Source organism: Sapajus apella, unplaced genomic scaffold (assembly GCF_009761245.1).
Source record: "Sapajus apella isolate SASKATOON/1434 unplaced genomic scaffold, GSC_monkey_1.0 scaffold64, whole genome shotgun sequence".
Lineage (NCBI taxonomy): Eukaryota > Metazoa > Chordata > Mammalia > Primates > Cebidae > Sapajus > Sapajus apella.
In genome coordinates, this window is record NW_022437004.1 from 5,006,080 (window position 1) to 5,023,780 (window position 17,701).

General features: G+C 45.6%; 1 long non-coding RNA gene and 1 pseudogene across 2 annotated transcripts; both read right to left on the reverse strand.

The window, feature by feature from the left end:
* Nucleotides 1-4,325: 4,325 nt before the first annotated feature.
* On the reverse strand, nucleotides 4,326-7,144 carry LOC116529941. Of its 2 annotated transcripts, XR_004259749.1 has the most exons (3): nucleotides 7,008-7,144; nucleotides 5,051-6,645; nucleotides 4,326-4,655 (listed from the first exon to the last, which is right to left on the reverse strand). It is a non-coding gene; the product is annotated as an uncharacterized LOC116529941 (long non-coding RNA). The 2 variants fall into 2 exon arrangements; XR_004259748.1 differs by lacking the exon at nucleotides 7,008-7,144 and having other exon boundaries at nucleotides 5,051-6,995.
* A 6,174-nt stretch (nucleotides 7,145-13,318) lies between these two features.
* On the reverse strand, nucleotides 13,319-14,444 carry LOC116529939 (annotated as a pseudogene).
* Between the last annotated feature and the right edge of the window lie 3,257 nt (nucleotides 14,445-17,701).

Here is a 17,701-nt window from a genome sequence, read left to right on the forward strand (position 1 = left end):
TTGTAGAGACGGGGTTTCTCCACATTAGTCAGGCTGGTCTCGAACTCCCAACCTCAAGTGATCCACCCGCCTCGGCCTCCCAAAGTGCTGGGATTACAGGCGTGAGCCACCGCACCAGACCGCGATAGGCTGATATTACTCCCAACATTGTAGTGTGTCTACACCCCCATTTTGATATTGTTCTTAATTTCCAGAAGGGAAGAAGATAATATTACTCCCCAAATCACAAAAGGTGTATACCTTTCTGTGACATTGCTCCTAATAACTGGGGGGGAAGAAGATAATATTACACCCAGTAACACAGGGGGTGTACATCTTCCTGCGATACTGTTCCTAATAGCCAGGAGAGAATGATATTAATTCCAGTATCTCAGGGGGTGTACACCCATTCTGTGATATGGTTCCTAACATCCACGTGGGAAGAGGATATTATTCCTAATATGGCAGGGGTGTTAATCCCACCGCTGTGATTGTTCCTAATATCTGGGGTGGGGGTGGCAGAGAGGATATTACTCCCAATATCACAGGAGATGTACACTCCCACTATGATAGTGTTTCTAATATCCAGAGGAGAACAGGATGATATGACTTCCAATATCACAGGTGTATGCCCCCCTGTGATATTTTTTTCTAATACCCAGGAAGGGAGAGGTATTAGGTATTATATTGCTCCCAATATCGCAGCAGGTGTACACACCCCCTGTGTTGTTTCTAATATTGGCAGGAGGGAGAGGATGAGTTTACTACCAATATCACAAGAACTGTACACCCATGCTGGGCTATTTTCCCTGCTTATCTGGGGGGTAGAGGATAATATTCCTCCCAATATCGCTGGTGGTGTACACACCGTCTTTAACATTGTTCCTAAACAGCTAAAGGGGTAAAGGGGGATATTACTCTTCATACTGCAGGGGGTATACACTGCCTCTATGATACTGTTCCTAATATCCGGGGGGGTGGGGCGGACAGAATAATATTACTTCCAATAGAGCAGCAGTATCCATCCCCCTGTGATATTGTTCTTAACATCCAGGGGAAAAGTGGATATTACTCCCAATATCCTAGAAGGTGTACAGGCCCCTCTCCCTTGATATTGGCCCTAATATCCAGGGATGTACATCACAAGGGTTGTATCACCCCTTGTGATATTGTTTCTAATACTTGACGGGGAGAGGATAATATTACTGACAATACTGCATTAAGTTTACACGCCCCTGTGATATTGTTCCAATATCACAGGTGGTGTACAACACTTCTGTGATACAGTTCCTAATATCCAGGGAAGACAGGATGATTATACTCTCAATATCACACGAAATGTACACCACCACTGTAATATTGTTTCTAATATCCAAAAACAGAGAGGATATTATTCCAAATATCTCAGGAAGTGCACAACCCCCCAGTGATACTGTTCCTAATATCTAGGGGATGAGAGATGATATTACTCCCAATGTGGCTGGGGCTGACACCCACCCTGTGATATTGTTCCTAATATCCAGGGAAGGAGAGGATGATGTTACTGCCCATATCGCTGGGGGTGTACACTCCTTGTGTGATATTATTTCTAATATCCAGGGCAAAAGAGGATACTACCCCCAATATAACAGGGAATATCCCCCTTCCCCATGATATTCTAATATCCATGGCGAGAGGGAGATATTACTGACAAATATCACAGGGGGTGTAAACCTCTCCTGTGATATTGTTCCTAATATCCAGGAAGGGAGAAAATATTACTCCTGATATTGCAAGGGTGTACACTTCACCTGTGATATTGTTTCTAATAAACAGGGGTGGGGGGAGAAAATAGTATTACTCCTAACATCGCCGGGGATGTACACCCTCACTCTGATATTGTTTCTAACATTCGGGCGGGTGATTTTACTCCCAATATCACACGGCATGTAGCGCCCCTCCCCATGATATTGTTCCTAATATCCAGTGGGGGAGAGAATGTAGGTACTCCTATTATCACAGTGGGTGGGTATACACCTCCCTGTAGTTTGATCTCCAGGGGTGATAGGATATTACTTCCAGTATCACAAAAGGTGTATACCCCCCAGTGATATTGTTTCTAATATCCAGGGGTAGATGATATTACTGTCAATATCAAAGGGCCTGTAGGCTCCCCTCATGTGATATTGTTTCTAATATTCAAAGGTAGAGAGACTCATATTACTCCAAATATTGCAGAGACTGTACACATCCCCTTATGATATTGTTTCTAATATTCCGGGATGGGAGAAAATGACATTACTCCTGATCAGACAAAAGGTGTACGTTGTTCCTAATCTCCTGTTCTCGCAGAATGATATATCCTTCCTAATATCCAGCGGTAAAGATGATGATATTGCTCCCAATATCGCATGTGGTGTACACGGCCCCTCCCCGCTGTGATATTGTTCCTAATATCTAGAAGAGGATATTACTCTGAATGTTGCAGGGGATGTACATTCCTTTTGTAATATTGCTACTAATATCCAAGGACAAGAGAATGATGTTATTTTCAAGATCGAGAAGGATGTACATCCCCCTGTGATATTGTTCCTAATATCCAGGAGGAAGAGGATGATAGAACTTTCAGTATCAAAGGAAGTGAACATCTCCCTGACATTGTTCCTAATACCCAGAGGGAAAGAGAATGATGTTATTCTGAATATCGCAGGGGGGTGTAAACCCCGCCTGCGATATTGTTAATAATATACAAAAGGGGAGAGAATATTACTCCCAATATTGCAGGGGGTGTACATACCCTTTATGACATTGTTTCTAATATTTACTGGAAGGTGACTGATGATACTACTGTCAATATGGCAGAGGGAGTACACCCCCCTTGATATTGTTCCTAATATTTGGGGAAGAGGAGGTTATTACTTTCAATATCAAAGGGAGTACACAGCCCCCAGTGATATCGTTCCTAATATCCAGGGGAAGAGAAAATGCTATTGCTCCCAAAACCTCAGAAGGTGTACAACCCTCCTGTGGCATTATTCATTCAATACAGATGAAGTGTGGATAATATTACTTCCAATATCACAGAGGGTGAAGACCCCTTGTGATATTGTTCCTAATAGCCAGGGGTGGAGAGGAAATTACTCCCAATAGCATAGAAGGTGTACACCTGTCCCCGTAATATAGTTCCAAATATCCACAAAGAATGGTATCACTCCCAAAATCACAAAGGTACACACCTCATGTGATATTATTGTGAGTATCAAAGTGAAGAGTATTGCAGCCGGGCGCAGTGGCTCACGCCTGTAATCCCAGCACTTTGGGAGGCCGAGGCGGCCGGGCGCAGTGGCTCACGCCTGTAATCCCAGCACTTTGGGAGGCCGAGGCGGGTGGATCACGAGGTCAAGAGACAGAGACCATCCTGGTCAACATGAAACACCGTCTCTACTAAAAATACAAAACATTAGCTGGGCATGGTGGCACGTGCCTGTAATCCCAGCTACTCAGGAGGTTGAGGCAGGAGAATTGCCTGAACCCAGGAGGTGGAGGTTGCGGTGAGCCGAGATCGCGCCATTGCACTCCAGCCTGGGTAACAAGAATGAAAAAACGCCTCAAAAAAAAAAAAAAAAAAAAAAAAAAAAGTGAAGAGTATTATATTACTTTTAATGTTGCAGGAACATAGACCCTGACTGTGATACTGTTCCTAACATTCAGACAAAGAGAGTCCGTTATCACTCCCAACATCGAAAAAGATGTAGAGCCCCCAAGGATACTGTCCCTGATATGCAGGGGTAAAGGATGGTATTACTCCTAATATTGTAGACAATGAACACCCCCCTTGTAATATTGTTCCTAGTATCTGCAGAAAAAGACAAGGATATTACTCTCAATATGGCAAGAGGTGTACACCACGCTGTGATATTGTAACTTATGTCCACACATACACAGAAATTACATTAAACTAAATATTGCATGTGGTGAAACCCCCGTGATTTCAATTCTAATATCAAGGGGGGCGAGAATGATATTTTTGTTAATATCACAGAGGTGGAACTACAACTAGTGTTATTCTGCCTAGTATCAAGAAGGAACAGAATGACATTATATTCTCCCTATGATATGGTTCCTAGTATCATATTACTCCAAATTTTCTAAATAGCCGCTGAGGGCAGCCCCCTAGCCATAGAGTTTGTAATATCCAGGGGGGGCCGGGGTAATATTACTTGCCCTATGGCGGGGGGTTGATCTGGGTACATATTTTACACAGATGTGACTCCTAATATCAACATCGGGTTGATATGGGTGTATATTTTAAAGAGTTATTACTCCTAATATCATAGTTGTTGTAGAGTATGTTTGCACACCTTGTGATCTTGTTTGTAATATTAAGCATGTCATTACTCGTAATATCAAAGTATGTGTGAAGTATTTGTGTACACCCTGTGATATTATTCATAATATCTTAGGGAGAGATAGTACGAATCACAGGTGTGGGCACCTCCCTATTATATCGTTCATAATAACCAGGGGCAGCCATGCTATTACTCGCCATATTGTGGGGAGTTAATATGGGGGTACATTTTAAAGACAGTACTTTGAATATCACAGTCGGGTTGATTTGGGTGCATATTTTAAACAGATATTACTCCCAATATTACATTCAGGGGGTTGATATGGGTGTATATTTTAAAGAGCTATTACTCCTGATATCTTAGTTGTTGTAGAGTATGTTTGAACGCTTTGTGATAGTTTGTAATATTCAGCGTATGATGTTAATCGTAATATCAAAGTATGTGTACAGTATCCGTGTACAACCTGTGATATTATTCGTAATATCTTAGGGAGAGATACTACAAATCACAGGTATGGCCACTCCTCTGTGATATGGTTTGTAATATTCAGGGGGAGCCGGGGTGATATTACCTGCCATATGGTGGGTGGTTGATGTGGGTGTACATTTTAAAGAGATATTATTACTCCCAATATTACCGTCAGGTTGATATGGGTGTATATTTTAAAGAGATATTATTCCTAATATCATAGACAGGTTGATTTGGGTGTGTATTTTAAAGAGATATTATTCCTAATATCATACACGGGTTGATTTGGGTGTGTATTTTAAAGAGTTATTACTCCTAATATCAGTCTGTGTGGAGTATGTTCACATTGTGATATTGTTTGTAATATTCAGCATATGACATTACTTGTAATATCAAAGTGCGTGTTCAATATTTAGGTACACCCTGTGATACTATTCGTAATATCCTTGGGAGAGATACTAGGAATCACAGGTGTGGGCATTCCCGTGATATGGTTCATAATATCCAGGGACGGCCAGGGTGATATTACTCGCCATATTGTGGGGGGTTGATATGGGTATACATTTTAAAAAGATATCATAGTCTGGTTGATATGGGTGTATATTTTAAAGAGATATTACTCCTAATATCATAGCCAGTGTAAAGTATGTTTGAACACTTTGTGATATTATTCGTAATATTCAGCATGTGACATTACTCGTAATATCAAAGTATGTGTACAGTTATTTGGGTACACCCTGTGATATTATTTGTAATATCTTAAGGAGAAATACTACTTGTAATATCAAAGTGGCAGTACACCATGTGTGTACACTCTGTGACATTAGTGGTAATATCCTAGGAAGAGATGACACTCCTAATATCACTGTGGGAGTGAGTACACCATGTGTGTACATCCGTTGATACCTGTAACATCCTAGAGAGATATTACTCCTCATATCAAACTGAGTTTACATCCTGTAATATTATTCATAATATCCTAGAAAGATATTTCTCCTAATATCACAGTGAGTGCACACAATGCATGTATACCATATGTGCACACTGTGATATTCGTATCATAGCTATCACATATGTACTTGTACATGTGCACATATATGTACACGTGTACACATAGAACACATGTATATACTGTAATATCACAAATGTATATGTACATGTGTACACAATACATACGTACATGTGTACAGTATGTACATGTGTATAATATGTACATTTGTTGTGATATTAAGACTCTATCTCAAGAATAAATATTTCAAAGTAGGTATTTCTAAGTAAATAAGTATTTCAAACATACATAAATCTGTAGGAGCCCATATGCCAAACACCTGGGTACCACTCTCTGGGGTTATCAGAACACACTCATATGTAGTGGTACTTGCTTCAGACTTTTTCTTGTTTCATGAACTAAATCTTATATATAAAATAAAGCCCCCAGAACCTCCCCCCACAGGATTATTCTTCTACCCGTTCCTAGAGGTACCCATTCCTCTGAATTTAGAGTTTGTCACTCCTGTGCAACATTTTATAGTTCTGCTGGCCTCACTGGCACTGGTGATGCTGGTCATGCTCAGGCTCCTCTTGATCTCGGCCACGACTGGGTAGATGTCCTCCTCCTGGTCCTCCAAGTCCGCGTCTCCATGCCTGAGGTGGTAGTGGGAGGTGCTGGTGCTCCTGTTGGCCTCTGTGGGGTAGCAGTCCTGGTAGCCCTCTTTGCTGGGTTGGTAGTAGCCATCTTCTTTCTGGTCGTGGGCCTCCAGGACAGAGGGCTCATCCTCCAGGATGGTTAGGTGGCCGTCCGGCTAATCCTGGCTGCCCTCCGCACAGTGGCCGTAGGGGTGCAGGCCTGCCGAGTCCAGCCACTCCTCTCCTGTCCCAGGGAAGGGAACAGAGGGGCCTGAGAGCAAGGATCCTGGTACAGCCCCTGCAGATGCTGAAGCAAGGCTTCTCGCGCGGGATGCGAGAGCCGCCGCCTGGTCCCCGCTGCACCCGCCCGCCGGTTGTGGGAGGAAAAAGTGGCCGTAGGAGAGGAGTGGGGCCTTCGGGCTGCACCCCCAGATCCCAGCAACAGCCACCCCGCAACCCCGCGGCCCTGAGGAGTCCAGAGTGCGGCGCTCGGAGCACTAGGGCCGCAACCTCGGTGCCGCCCCACACTCCTCCGGGTCCCTGCGGTGCCGCGCGAGGCCGCAGGCTGCCACCGACGAGTCAGGCAGCCCGGGTCCCGCAGCTTACCTGGCCAGGGCGGGGAGGGGGGTGGCCTGCAGCAGCACGCTGCGGTCTCGGTGAGTCGCCGCCCGCTCAGTCAGCGAAGCCAAGCTCCTCAGCGAGCCGGCGCGGAGCCGCAAGCACCTTCTACAGCGAAGAAGCCCCGGGCGCGCCCCGGAAGTGACGTATGACAACGCGCAGGGCCGCCTCTACCGGGCGCACGCGCACTCACCGGGGCCGTCTCTGCCGGGCGCACGTACACTCACCTGAGCCTGTGGGATTTGCTCTACTGAACCGCTCCCTTCGCCTCACCCTCTCTTGGGTTTCTGGGGCGGGAAACACTTCACGGAGACATGGCGCGGAGGAAAGAGATGGAATACAAAAATGATGCGTCGGAGCCGGGCATGCGCGAGGCCCCGCACCCCCTGGCCCCGGCGCTGGGGCAGTCGGCAGGGCGGGCGGGTGCATCCTGACCCGGGTGCGCAAGGCTGGTCTCCTGGACCGGGGCTACAGCTCACACGGTGGAAGGCGCGCCGCCCCCGAATGCCTGGGGACCTGGGGAGCACCCAGATTCCCGAGGCCCTGCTGGCTGTGGAGCTGCAGTGGTCTGGTCCCGCGGGTAGAGCCGGTGAACACGAGGCTCCCGCCGTGCCACGGCTGCCGCACTGCGCCCTGCTCACTCTCCCCCCGCTCGCCCACCGCAGTTGTAAGAGGCGACCCTAGAGCAAGGAACCCTCTGGGATCGCCGCCTCCGAAAGCGCTATCCCACAGGAGAGGCCCCTTGCTGCCTCCCCACCGCAGCTCCCCTAGGCGCTTGCAAGACTCCAAGTCTTCCCTACGGTCCCCTCCAAGCACCCCAGCACCCCGTTTCCGATACCCTGTGCTGCTTTGGCCCCCAACCCTAGGGCCTCACTCCAGGCCATTCTCTCCTTGCTGTCCTGAATGGAGAGGACCCTGACCTTTGTGGGGCCCTGGGGAACACACACACATCCCCAGGGGAGCCAGTCTTCGCCCCCACAGGGTAAGAAATTCCCTGGAGGCCCTGGAAGGTCGTGCCAGAGACTCCGGTGTCACCTTCAGCCCTTTGGCGCTTTCATTGAGTCCCAGGCAGACGTGGTAAACTGTGAGAGACGCACAGGGTGACTTGTCTGGGCAGAGCAGGGGCTCAGGTGCCTCCCTCCCTGAGTGATTTGCCCTCTTTTCTCCTTGTGGTTGGATTAGGTGAAGCTGTGTCCGAAGGTGGGGGTAAAGAAGGGCAGAGGACCTAGGGGGTGCGGAGACCCCATCTTCATGCTGCCTTCAGGGCCTGAGCTGAGACCCTGAGAAGGGGCTGGGGAAGCCAAATCCTGAGCTGCCCTAGGGTTAGATACAGTGTGGACTTGGCCTCTCCACACTCTGTCCCCGCCAAACACAAATCCCCAGGGCCAGAGCTGCCAGTGGGGGCTGCTCCTGGTAGGGCAGCTTTGTAGCCACAGGGCCAAACAAAGGGGCAAAGGCAGAGCTGGGGCAGGCCAGCGAGGTTCGTGATCCCCTCCCCGCTCAGGTGAGCATACCTTCACTGCTTACTTTCCACCTGGATAGACATTCTGCTTACCTGGCCAACACAAAATTCATCCAGCCTCCTGTGGCCCAGCCTTTCTTCAATGCCAGTGGTGGGAAGCAACAATTACGAAGCAATGATTCCAAGAAGATAAATTCAGTCATCATCTTGCCTGACCGTTGTGTGGTTATATCCCATAGGAAACCGGACAGCTGTGCCTGAAGCTGATCCACACCATCCCCTCACCTCCTCAAACCCCCACCCCTATCTGTGTGAACGAGTGCAGGTGGGCAAGTTGCATGCTGTTCCTTCCACAGCCTCCCTTGAGATCTTGCCGTAGGCAGGCTCTGGGCCAGTCACTGAAAATTAAACCCCATCCCAGCACCTGGGAATGAGTGGCTGGTGTCCACAGTCCACAGGATGAAAGGTACAGGCCTAGGGCCAGGAACAGTGGCTCCCACCTGTAATCCCAGTGCTTTGGAAGCTGAAGCAGGAGGCTCACTTGAGCCCAGCAGTTCAAGTGTGCAGTGAGCTATGATCATGCCACTTGCATTCCAGCCTTGATGGCGGAACAAGACCCTATCACTTTAAAAAATAAAATAAATTAAATAAATTTAAAAATAAAGTTACAGGCCTGCCCCCAGCTTCACTCAGGACCTAAATCTGGTAGGCTTGAGCCAACTGCCAGCAGTCAGAGCATTATTAAAGAATCATTAGGACTAATAGCTAATGCATGTGGGACTTAAAACCTAGATGATGGGTTGATAGGTGCAGCAAACCACCATGGCACACATATCCCCCATGTTACCAACCTACACGTTCTATACTTATATCCAGGAACTTAAAGTAAAATTTTAAATAAAAAAAAAAAGAATCAGGCTGGGCGAGGTGGCTCATGTCTGTAATCCCAGCACTTTAGGAGGCTGAGGCAGGCAGATCACGAGATCAGGAATTCGAGACCAACCTGGCCAACATGGTGAAACCCCATTTCTACTAAAATACAAAAATTAGCTGTGTGTGGTGGCAGGTGCCTGTAATCCCAGTTACTCAGGAGGCTGAGGAAGGAGAACTGCTTGAACCTGGGAGGCGGAGGTTGTAGTGAGCCGGGTTAGCATCATTGCACTTCAACCTGGGCAGCAGAGTGAGACTCAGCCTTGGAAAAAAAAAAAGGGGGGTGGGGGAATACAAGACAGTTGCTTCCTATCTTTCTCGCTCTCTGCCATGTGAGGCTACAAGAAGATGGCCCTCTGTGAACCAGGAGGTAGGCCCACTTCAAGAACCAACCATGCTGACACCCTGATCTTGGCCATCTAGTCTCCAGAACTGGGAGAAATCAGTGTTTGTTGTTTAAGCCACCCAGTCTATGGCATTTTGTTAGAGCAGCCCAAACTAAGACACTGCCCCAATCATAATGATATCCCCCTACGTTTCCTTCTAAATGCTTTCAAAAGCCGGGCGCAGTGGCTCAAGCCTGTAATCCCAGCACTTTGGGAGGCCGAGGCGGGTGGATCACGAGGTCAAGAAATCGAGACCATCCTGGTCAACATGGTGAAACCCCGTCTCTACTAAAACTACAAAAAATTAGCTGGGCATGGTGGCGCGTGCCTGTAATCCCAGCTACTCAGGAAGTTGAGGCAGGAGAATTGCCTGAACCCAGGAGGCGGAGGTTGCGGTGAGCCGAGATCGCGCCATTGCACTCCAGCCTGGGTAACAAGAGTGAAACTCCGTCTCAAAAATAAATAAATAAATAAATAAATGCTTTCAAAGTTTTCTTGTTTTTTGAGACAGAGTCTCACTCTGTCACCCAGGTTGCAGTGCAGTGGCATGATCTTGGCTCACTGCAACCGTTGCTCCCGGCTTCAAGAGATTCTACCGCCTCACCCTCCTGAGTAGCTGGAACTACAGGCTCAAGCCACCATGCCTGGCTAATTTTTGTATTTTTAGTAGAGGTGAGGTTTCACCATATTGGCCAGGCTGTTCTCAGCTCCTGACCTCGTGATCCACCCACCTTGGCCTCCGAAAGTGCTGGGATTACAGGCGTGAGCCACCACGCCCAGCCCATTTTCAAAGTTTTGCCTTTCACAATGAGATTTTTAATCAACTGGCTTTTATTTTTGATATGATGTGAACTAGGGATCTAGTCGTATTTACTTTGCATATGGATAGTCAATTGTGCAAACACCATTTGTAGAATATTCCGTCCTTTCCCCAATAAGCTACAGGGCAACTTCTGTCTCAAGTTTCCATGTGTCATGGGTCTTTTGCTGGGTTCCTTTTCTCTTCCAGTGGCTGATTTGTGCATCCCCTGAACACTTTACTGTCCTAATTCCTTTACCATCATAGTATGTACACAAATCTTCAAACTTCCTTTACCCACTGATCTCTATGCCATTCTTATTCTTTGAAAATATCTTCATTTAAGTTCTGCTAGAAGAAAAGCCTGAGTCAAGAATGCAGGTACAAGCATTTTTTAAGAAGGTGCTTCCAAGAAGCACAGGTAAGAAGGTGGAAAGTGAGATAGGGAAGGGAAAAAAGCCAACAGATGGTGCATTTATGAGCAGGTTGCCACAAAAGGTAACTGGGGCTCAAACTCACTAGGCCCTTCAAAGATACTGCAGCTGAGGGGCGGGGAAGCTGTGGTATTTATGCACCAACTCCCATTCCTCATGGCTATTTTAAAATGGACACAAAATTTACTTTAATCAGATATATTAAGACACACAGATATGGAAATGACTGTCCTGAAGGAAGGAGTTTTTGATACTCAGAGGTCCCTAGAAACAAGTGCCAATCCATGCTATGCAGGGATACATGGAGAGGCACCAGGGTCAGTCAAGAAGTCAAAGGAGCTAGGGGAAAATGTGGGCAGGAGCTTTATTTGTGGCATCCAAGGGAAAGGCAAGGCAAGGCAGGGTAAGCAGGGACAGGATTAGCTATTAATAGTGTGAATAATTTTACTCAGCTCTGGGGCATAGGGCTGTTCCTAGTTTTCTGGTTCATGGCCCTGGGGTGATGAGGGCAGTTGGACAGTGGCCCAGTGTAAGAGCCTGACGAAGGAGGTAGTTGGGAGTATGGGCTTTGGATTGGCTGGTTTGCAGATGGAAGGTGTACTTGCAGGTGAGTCCTTTACTGTTTCTAGGAACTGGCTCACCCTGGGTGCAGTGGTCTCTCCAGGATCAGCAAGGCCCCAGCTCTCAATACTTCAGGAAATACAGGAAATGAAAAGGCATGATGAATACACTGAGGGTGCTCTCGAAGGCACCAGCCCCTGGCATGTATGTGGCTGGCAATGCCGAGGGCCATAGGGACGGCACAAACAGTGTCTGCTGCACTATTTTTTTTTTTTTTTTTAAGAAAAAATGTCTATTATTTATTACACTGAACAACTCTGACCACCAGAGATGAATGGGGGTCAGGAGAGAAGAATATCTTGCTTCTCAATAAACTTTCCTTCCTTGTTCAAACATTTTTGAGGATTCTTTCCCAACCTATTATATCTATATTATAATGGTTACAAATTGTCCAACTCTGCCACTCCTTCCAGTGCATTTTTATTATCTTCATTGAAGGTGGAAAAAAAAAATAGATCCCTACTTGTAGTAACAAAACAATGTTGGAAACTGTCATTAAATCAGGACAAGTGAAAAACAGATCTGTTCCCAGACTCACAGGATTATAAATTTAGGAAGTACACACACACAAAAATAAAAATTAATTATACTCAATAGGCTACATTAAATATGTACAGCTTTTTGTATGTCAATTACACCTAAGTAAGTAGTTTTTAAAAAAACATATGATCCAACCTACACCACCAACTAATAAAGAAAAAAACCAATGAGTAATGCAAAAGAAAAATCATGTTTCGCTTTCCTCCTACTTTGAGTTAAGAACACTAACAATAATTTGCATGCAGTGAATACAGTTCCCTAAATACAACAGATGAATTATTTTCTATACATATTTGTTTATGGAGAATTGGTTAATAAACACATTTTAAGTTCAATATATTATGTATTTCTGAGTGGGGAAGCAATCTTAAACATTTTAAACACCAGAAATATACAAAATTTTAAGTGAAATAATACAAAGTGCCTTGTGTTTTGATTCTGTAGTCACACCATAAAAATCTCAGATTAAGAGAACTCTGAAAAACATTGTTTTGAATATTAAGAATCATGTTTTGAGGGAGGGAGAGAATTAACAGCCTTTCTTTGCCTTAAAATACTTCTTATGAAATGTTTTATGAAATTGCAATTGGAATGAAGCAGCTCCTAAAGTCGTCAGTGTCCAGAGGAGGAAAAATTGAGCACAGGAACAAACTACTGTTTTACTCAATTCCTTCCAATGCTCAGCTGAAGAAGTTCTCAGCTGAGAGCAGGCACAGTGGCTCATTCGCATAATCCCAGCTTTTTGGGAGGGTGAGGTGGGTGGATCACTCGAGGGTCAGGAGTTTGAAACCAGCCTGGCCAACAAGGTGAAACCGCAACTCTACTAAAAATAAAAAAATAGTTGGGTATGGCGGCAGGTGCCTGCAACCCCAGCTACCTGGGAGACTGAGGCAGGAGAATCACTTGAGCCCAGGAGGCGGAGTTTGCACCAAACTGAGATCGCACCACTGCACACCAGGCCTGGACAACAGAGCAAGATATTGTCTCAAAAAAAATAAATAAATAAAACAAAACAGAACAAAACAAAACAGCTGCTGAAGTCTTTTCTATTTGAGAAAGGTAGTATGAATAAGTTTTTCTACATATTAACTACAATTTATGGTGCTTTGTGAAATGTTTTCCCATTTTTAAATGCAAGAGTCTATCATATCTCTACTCACAAAGCAACAGGCACTGCTAGGGGTTGTAGGCTAAGATCTGCCACCCCAGCAGTCTGCATGGGCCGTAAGCAGGTGTGAAGAGGACCAAGTTCACCTGTCAGCAGCACCACAGAATCCGACTCTCCAGCCTTTCTGCCATTAATTATCATAGATATGGCCTTTTTCCTGATATTCTATTCCCATTGGAGGCTTTTTATTAAGACCTTGTTCCTGTGAACACATTTGGGGCACAACATATTGTCTTCAAGGTGCGGGGGTGGAAAACTGGAGGCAGGAAGCAGGAAGAGCGCACTCACTCTCCCTTCTTGCTTTTCTGGAACCCACGCTTGACCAGCATGAAACTGCAGGTGCACCCAACCATCTGTGTCTGCAGGGAGACTTCCCATGGACCACACACCACCTGACACCACTGGCTTCTTGTGGAGGTTCCACCGCCTCTGGCGTCCTTGCCCTGGCTGAAATTCTTGCCCAGGAGGCCAGCACAGCCTCTGGGGCAGAAGTTGTCACCACAACCGTATTAACTCCCTCAAGGAGAGCAGTGGACCCTTCCAGAGCAGGCAGCCCCTCCGCAGGGGGAAGGGCCACTTGAGGAGGCTGTGTCCCAGAACTCTGCAGGCACGCTTTCCCTTTTTCCACCTTTAATTTATTTTGCAATGACTTCCGGATTTTGGCCTCTTTTGCTGTGCTAGGGAAATCCTTTTCGTTTGGGTAAGCAAAGGCACGCAGGCGCTTATACGCATCCAGTTTCTGGCCTCTGGTGCTCAGCTTTAATTGCTGACACCAGACCCGTACGATGTCCCGGTGAATCAGATTAACAGGTGGCAGTTTAGAGGGTAAGGGAGGGATTGGTATCTTCTTCTGAGGTCTGGGGTTATCACAGTCTGCCTTCTTCTTAGGGCAGAGCACTTTGTCACCTTTAACAGATACTTTTCCTTTGGTTCCCCCCTTCGCTGATGTTCCCGGCAAAGCAATTGTGTTTGGTTGATTAGAAGCCTGCTGATCCTCTTCCCTCGCCTTCTCTGTGGAGGTCCACTCCTTGCCTTTTACCTTCTCCATATTCGGACAGGAAGCGGAGCTTGGCCAGATGCTTCCAAAATGGGCCCTGACCCAAGATTGTTGTTTGCAAAGTCTCCTCCCCTTTTTTTTTTTTTTTCTTTTGAGACGAAGTCTTGCTCTGTCACCCAGGCTGTAGTGCATTGGCAGGATCTCAGCTCATGGCATCCTCCATCACCTGGGATAAAGCAATTCTCCTGCCTCAGCTTCCTGAGTAGCTTGGACTACAGGCGTGTGCCACCATGCCCAGCCAATTTTTTTTTTTGTATTATAGTAGAGACGAGGTTTCACCATGTTGGTCAGGACGGTCTCTATCTCTTCACCTTGTAATCTGCCCTCCTCGGCCTCCCAAAGTGCTGGGATTACAGGTGTGAGCCACCGACGAAGTCTCACTCTGTCACCCAGGCTGGAATGCAATGGCTCGATCTTGGCTCACTACCCCCTCCACCTACCAGGTTTGAGCAATTCTCATGCCTCAGCCTTTCAGGTAGCTGGGACTACAGACACACGCCACTACGCCTGGCTAATTTTTGTATTTTTTGTAGAGATGGGATTTCACCACGTTGGTCAGGCTGGTCTCGAACTGCTGACCTCAGGTGATCGCCCACCTCGGCCTCCCAAACTGCTGGGATTACAGGTGTGAACCACCACACCAAGCCAGCTACACTATTCTTGGCCCCTCAATGACTACATGAATTTTCAGATCAATCTGTCAAGTTCCAAAAACAATTCTATTGGAATTTGTCTGGGAAGTGCTTGAGTTTATAGATTAATTCAGTGAGAAGTAATATGTTTATAGCATCGAGTCCTACCATTCATAATATATATGGCATATATTTCCATTCTTCCTTTAAGTCCATGGGTAATTTTTATATTTGTCTTAGTCTTTTTGTAGTGCAAAACACCTGAGACTGGGTAATTTACAAACAACAGAAGTTATCCTCTTAGTTCTGGAGGGTGGGAAGAAGAAGATCAAGGCTCTGGCAGGTACGGTGTCTAGTGAGGGCCTGGTGTCTGCTTCCAGGATGGTACCTTGAATGCTGGTTCCTCTGTAGCAGACAAATGCTATGTTCTCATGAAGCAGAAGGAACAGATTTACCACCACCTCAAGCCCTTTGTAAGGCATTAATCTCATGCATGAGGGCTCACCCTAATGACTTATTCACTTCTTAAGGGTCCCACTTAATACTATCATCCTGGCAATTAAGTTTTAACAGGAATTTTGGGAGACACATTCCGGCTATAGCAATACTTTTCATGAAAGGTCTGTGTACATTTTGCTATATATATTCTCAGGGTTTTGTTGCTATTGTGAATAGAGTCTCTTTTTCTATTACATTTTCTAATTTGTTAATTTCTGATGTACAGGAATGCTAATAGATTTTTTTTAAGTTGATCTTGAATTCAAAAACCTTGCAAACTCTGTTACTAGTCCAAATAATTTATCAGTATATTCTGGAGTTTCTGCAAAGACAATCATATGGTCTGCAAATACAGATAGTTTTCTTCTTTCCAATTTAAAGATTTCATTTTCTTCATATGTTTCTTTCTTTCTGTCTCTCTCTCTCTCTTTTTTTTTTTTTTTTTTTTTTTTGTGAGACAGTCTCACTCGGTCACCCAGGCTGGAGTGCAGTGGCACAATCTTGGCTCACTGCAACCTTCACCTCCTAGGTTCAAGAGATTCTCCTGCCTCAGCCTCCTGAGTAGGTGGGATTACAGGAGCCTGCTATCATGACTGGCAAATTTTTGTGTGTTTGTTAGTAGAGACAGGGTTTCACCATTTTGGCCAGGCTTGTCTCCAACTCTTGACATCAGGTGATCTGCCCATCTAGGCCCCCCAGAGTGCTAGAAGTACAGGTGTGAGCCACCGCACCTGGTTGATTTCCCTCCCTCCTTCCCTTCCTCCCTCCTGCCATTTCTTCCTCTCTCTCTCTCTTTCTCTCTTTCTTTTTTTCAGAGTCTCACTCTGTCACCCAGGCTGGAATGCAGTAGCATGGTCTCCACACACTGCAACCTCCACCTCCCAGGTTCTAGTGATTCTCCTGCCTCAACCTCCCAAAGTGCTGGGAGTACAGGTATGAGCCACCGCGCCTGTTGATTTCTTTCTCTTTCTTTTTTTCTTGCAGAGTCACCCAGGCTGGAGTCCAGTGGCATGATCTCCACACACTGCAACCTCCACCTCCTGGGTTCAAGTGATTCTTCTGCCTCAGTCTCCCAGGTACCTTGGATTATAGGCATGCGCCATCACACCCAGCTAATTTTTGTATTTTTAGTAGAGATGTTTCACCATGTTGGCCAGGCTGGTCTCCAATTTCTAACCTCAGGTGATCCGCCTGCCTCAGCCTCCCAAAGTGCTGGGATTACAGGAATGATCCATCTCACCTGGCCAATTTATTTCTATTATAGGTTGATTCACATATATTTCTGATATTGAGCATCTCACAACCTAAAAAAAAAAAAAAAAAAAAGGGCAGCTTCCTATATATCAGCTGAACATGTTGCTTCGGACCTCCAGTGCCATGTTCCATAGAGACAGTGATAGAAGCTACCCTTGTCTATGTCCTAACTTTGATGAAAATTCCTTCTCAAATTTTACTGTTAAGTGTGATAATTGCTATATACTAAGGAAAATAGTGCCAGGTGTGGTGGCGCACACTTGTAATCCCAGCACTTTGGAAGGCTTGTTGGGAGGATTGCTTTAGTTGGGAAGGGGGAGGTTGCAGCGAGCTAAGATCTTGACACTGCACTCCAGCCTGCATGACAGAGAGACCTTGTCTCAAAAAACAAAAACAAAAACAAAACAAAACAAAAACTCCAAAAACAAAAACAAGACAAAAAAAGATGCTAGCTTGCTAATAGTTCATTATGTATTGACTCTGCCCTTCCATTATTGTAATAAAATCTAATTCACCATTATGCATTTTTTTGTATGTGTACATTACTGTATTTGACTTGGTATTATTTTATATAAAATTTGGAATTCATGTTCATAAAAGTAAGAGCTCAGCTAACTTCTTGGTTTTCTATGTTTTGGATATTGTTACTTTCCTTGAATTATTTCATTTCATCCTAGAAGGCTTATTGTAAAGGTTATTTCCCCTTTATACATGAGGAAGTTAAAGCACAGTGAAGGCAAATCATTTTCCCCAAGGTCACAGGGAGGGTAAGCAGTGGTAGCAGAAATACAAATCCGGATTGCCTGGCTCCAGAGGCTGTGCACTAAGCACTACGCTGCCCCCTCTCCCTGTGACAAAGACACATCATTCAGACTGTTTTATCGTGAACTTTCCTTGTATA